This window comes from Bidens hawaiensis, unplaced genomic scaffold (assembly GCF_021521415.1).
Source record: "Bidens hawaiensis isolate Kalapana, Puna unplaced genomic scaffold, B.hawaiensis_p1.1 tig00000905_1, whole genome shotgun sequence".
Classification (NCBI taxonomy): domain Eukaryota; kingdom Viridiplantae; phylum Streptophyta; class Magnoliopsida; order Asterales; family Asteraceae; genus Bidens; species Bidens hawaiensis.
Genome location: NW_027491053.1, coordinates 478158 through 482717, shown reverse-complemented (window position 1 = coordinate 482717; position 4560 = coordinate 478158). Strand labels below are relative to the sequence as shown.

At 34.1% G+C, this 4560-nt stretch overlaps 1 pseudogene; it reads right to left on the bottom strand.

The window, feature by feature from the left end:
• Window positions 1-472: 472 nt before the first annotated feature.
• Window positions 473-2204, bottom strand: LOC143547723 (monolignol oxidoreductase AtBBE-like 13 pseudogene; annotated as a pseudogene).
• Between the last annotated feature and the right edge of the window lie 2356 nt (window positions 2205-4560).

Sequence of the window (4560 nt, the reverse complement as noted above, 5' to 3'; positions counted from 1 at the left end):
ACCACAACAGTTCCAAGTGTCAACCTATTGGCCGTCAACAAGTTTTTCACTAACGAGGTAAATTCTGTTAGTTTTTAATGACGCATACGATAATATGATAAAAATAATGGCATGACTGGTTATGTGATAAAAAATTGTTTTATTATCTCATTGGCTAGCTAAGCCAAACTTTAAAAATAGTCCACAACAGTTCTAAGTGTCGACCTGTTGGCCGTCAACAAGTTTTTCACTAACGAGGTAGATTCTGTTAGTTTTTAATGACGCCTACGATAATATGATAAAAATAATGGCATGACTGGTTATGTGATAAAAAATTGTTTTATTATCACAGATGTGCATATGAAATTAATATATGATACTAGAACATAAATTCCATCATAGTTCCCACACTTATTTATTACATACCCACAAAGACACAAAGCAAAATAAATAACACATTAATCATAAATTACTTGCTTACCCTTCCCATATTTTACAAATTTGAATTTGGGGCTTCCCTATTAAAAGGTGAAATAGGTATGCTTTGTTCATGTTTGAAGAAGTTATCAGGATCAAACTTAGTCTTTATCTTCACCAACCTATTAAAGTTTTCTTCTTTGAAATATCTTGTCCCCCAAGAACTTGCCTTGACAAAACTAGTGTCATCACCATTTTTGTCATTCATTCCAAGATCAAGATCTCTGTAATTCAAATAAGCCTGTCTTGGACACTTTGAAACATATTGTGCCAAGTAGCTGTAGAGCTTTCTAATCCAATCAACATGCTTCTCCATCACATCTTTTTTAATAGGGTTTGTCCAAACAGTCATATACAGAATCATGAAAAGTGTCCCATTTCTATGGGGAAATGGGGTTGATGATTCTGGAATCCTACTCATCAATCCTCCATATGGTGTAAAGAGCATAAATGGACTATCTTCTTCTAAGAATCTTTCCAAGATTCCTTTTAATCCTTCTTCTGGAATAGGATGTTTTACAAAATCTGATTTTGCTTTGAAATAGTTCACAATAAAGGGTATTCCTGCAAGTAGGACGGTGGTGGGGACGGTTCTCGGGTAGCCGCCGATGAACAAGACCGATTCAACCAACTCATTTCAATGCAATCTTCTTTCTTCAAACCCAATTCAGGGAAACTTTGTTTCATGATTTCTTGAAGTTTGTTTACTTTTCCAAAAATCAATCTTATTGTAAGTTGTAGTTATGGTTCTTTGATTTGTATTATATACATTTGAGGTTTGAATGATGACCCTCAGAAAAAGATCTTCATCAAGTTTGTCAGCAACTTGTTGCCCCTTGTAAAGAATCTTGGTCGCGCCTTGTTCTAATGTTCGTCCAACGTTAAAAACGGTTACAGTTTCAGGGACAGGTACGAGTTTTAGTTTCCAAGAAACTATGACTCCGAAACTACCACCACCGCCACCTCGAATAGCCCAAAAAACATCCTCCCCCATGGCTTTCCGATCCAATATCCGACCATTTGCATCGATTATCTTCACGTCCAGTGCATTATCAGCCCCGAGCCCATACTTTCTCATTATGGAACCATATCCACCGCCCGTGATGTGACCGCCAACACCTAGGCTTGTGCATATCCCAGCCGAGACCCCATGAGTCTTGCTTTTCTCAGCAACTCGGTAATAAACCTCACCGATGGTTGCACCAGCCTCGACCCAAACCGAACCATCCGCAATATCAACACTAATGCGACGAAGTTTGGGTAAGTCAATAATGATAAACGGAAGGTCCATAAAGGACGTAAAAGAGAGTCCTTCATAATCATGCCCTCCGCTTCTAAACGGAAGATGAATCCCAATCTTTTTTGCGCAAACACTGCGTTTTGGATGTGGATTTCGTTTAATGGGGTGAAGATAACCTCAGGTTTCGGAGCACTAGGTGTGACTAACCGGAGATTCAAGGAGGTTGAATTCAAAAGGGGTGTGAAAGAAGGGTTGTTTGGGGTGTAAAAAATGTTGGGAAGTTGAGTTGTGGAGTATGTAGAAAGACAATGATATAAACTATCACTAATTTGGATTGAAGAACATAATGAAGAAGGTGGTGCTAGCATGATTAGCAGCATAATCAATCTTGAAAAATAGTCCATTTTTAAATATTTGAGTGGTTGATATGTTTGTGAAGTTTGAGAAAGAGAACACGTATATAAATTGCAAATGGATTAATTTTTTAATACCAAATAATTGAGTTGAGCAATTGCAATTGGCAAATGTCATAATCTAAAGATTAAATATAGATGACTCTAGCATAAATGCTAATACTTAAGTTTTCACTCACATAAAGGCCTCAAATAGTCAACTACCCACTCATTTATCCTTATAGAGGATGGGGCCATCTATACGGGTAGGCTCTGTGTCTTTCAAACCATTTAACAATACTGTCGTCTTTTTATACGAGTAGGATGAATTGTTTGATTTTATGACAAAGGTTTCTCACGTAAAATTAATTCATTTTTTATTGTTATTGTGTTGTTGGAGAATTAAAATGACTTAATACTTAATTTATTAGGCATTATTATTGTGGGTAGGTGATGCCCGTAATTTTGTGGTTTGTGGGTATTTGAGGGTAGAAATAAGGTGATAGTGCAAGATTAGTCGGTGAATTAATAGTACCCATGAGTACATCTTCTCCCTTAGTTTCTTGTTGTAGGCGGTAACAAGGGGCTGCAAGGTTACGTGGTCCGGCCTTAATGTCGTGCACACCGTGCTGAGGCGTTAAGGCATTGGTGGTAAAAGGCCCGCCCTTAAAGGGGCGGCAAAGGAGAAAGTGGCAGGGCCTAAATATTTTAACAAGGAAATGGTGGTGTTTTAACGTTGTATCGGGACTTTAAACAACAACGTGGTGTTAAAGGGTATGTTAGTTAAAGTCACAATGCCTACGTAGCACTGACGTGGCACTTTAACTTGAGATTTAGAGCCCCTCCATAAGACCATGCGTAATGGCTACAAATTGGGGCGACATAGGGCAAGAACCCCCCCCCCCCCCCCCCCAATAAGTGGGGGGGGGGGGGGCATAGATTTGTCTCTTGGCTTGTTTTTATGGATAATATTATTATATTAGTATATGTGTGTAATATATATATATATATATAGGGGTAGATTCATTTAAGAAGTTTTCTTATTATGAGAAGTGCGAGAAGTCCTTCCAGCCAATCATATAATTTTCTTTTTATTTTATGTTTAATTAATTACTAGAGTATATTAGTAAAATTTTCATGCTTTGTTTTTTGGTAACTAGTAAATAAGTTAGGAGTTTCACATATTATTTTCTTTTTGTCCTTTTTTATATTATATTGATTATTAATTTTACATTATTTCGAAAGTCTTTTTATAATTCCAGATTTTTATATTAAAATAAGAAAAACTCATTCTGAATAATTATCCCTACACATTAAAAATACATGCTACACATCAATGTTAATAGCATATCCTATACAAATCATATAACATATCCTACACATTAAAAATATATGCTACACATCAATGTTACCAACATATCCTACATATTATACAATGCATCAGATAACATACCATACACATCAGCATATCCAAAACCCATATATGAACCTACATAACACATAAATGATCCTACATGTTATAAAATTTACACGTACAAGGTTCGAAATATCACCTACACAGTACATATATGAACTTACGCATGACAAAATTTACACGTACACAATTCAAAATACCACCTCCACAGTACATAAATGAAGCTACACACAATAAAGTTTACACATACACAATTCAAAATACCACTTACATAGTACAAAATAAACTTTTTTTTTTTATATTAAACTACGCATAATAAATAGCAGATCATGCTAATAACCTATAATAATAAAATTTTTACATACATTAATATCTAGCTTAATAAAAGAAATAATATAGTAAAAATTATATATGACACTATAATTATTGATTAAGCATAAAAAAATGAAACCGCTAAATATCACTTAAACAATACAAAACTTTTTTTATATTAAACAACAAATAATAAATAGTGGATCATGCTAATAATCTACAGCTATAAAATTTTCACATACATTATTGTCTAGCTTAATGAAAGAAATAAAATAATAAAAATTATATATGACACTATGACCGTTGATTAAGCATAAAAAAATGAAACAGCTAAATGCATTAGTGTCTATCTTAATAAGGATTACATTACAAAAGACATATGCACCCTTTTTGTCATAACATGTATTTGTATTTACGAAATTGTCATTTCTTTTGTTGACCATTGATTAAACACAATCAATGGTTCATTTTCTCTTCTCACACTTCTCGCTATAATATTGCTTCTCGCAAGATCTAGCCCCTATATATATATATATAGGGTTCAAATAAAAATAAAAAGTTTCTTAGAAATTGTAAGCCAATAAGGATTTTTGACATATGGTATTATAACCTACGGTAAAAGAGCAACTCTAGGAAACTATGTCGGTTTTTGGTAATTTTAAATCTCAACCATTTATTAACATAACCCGATGCTTATGATTTATTCCTACCCTTTCTAGGAAATTATTTGTTTTTAAGATAACCAT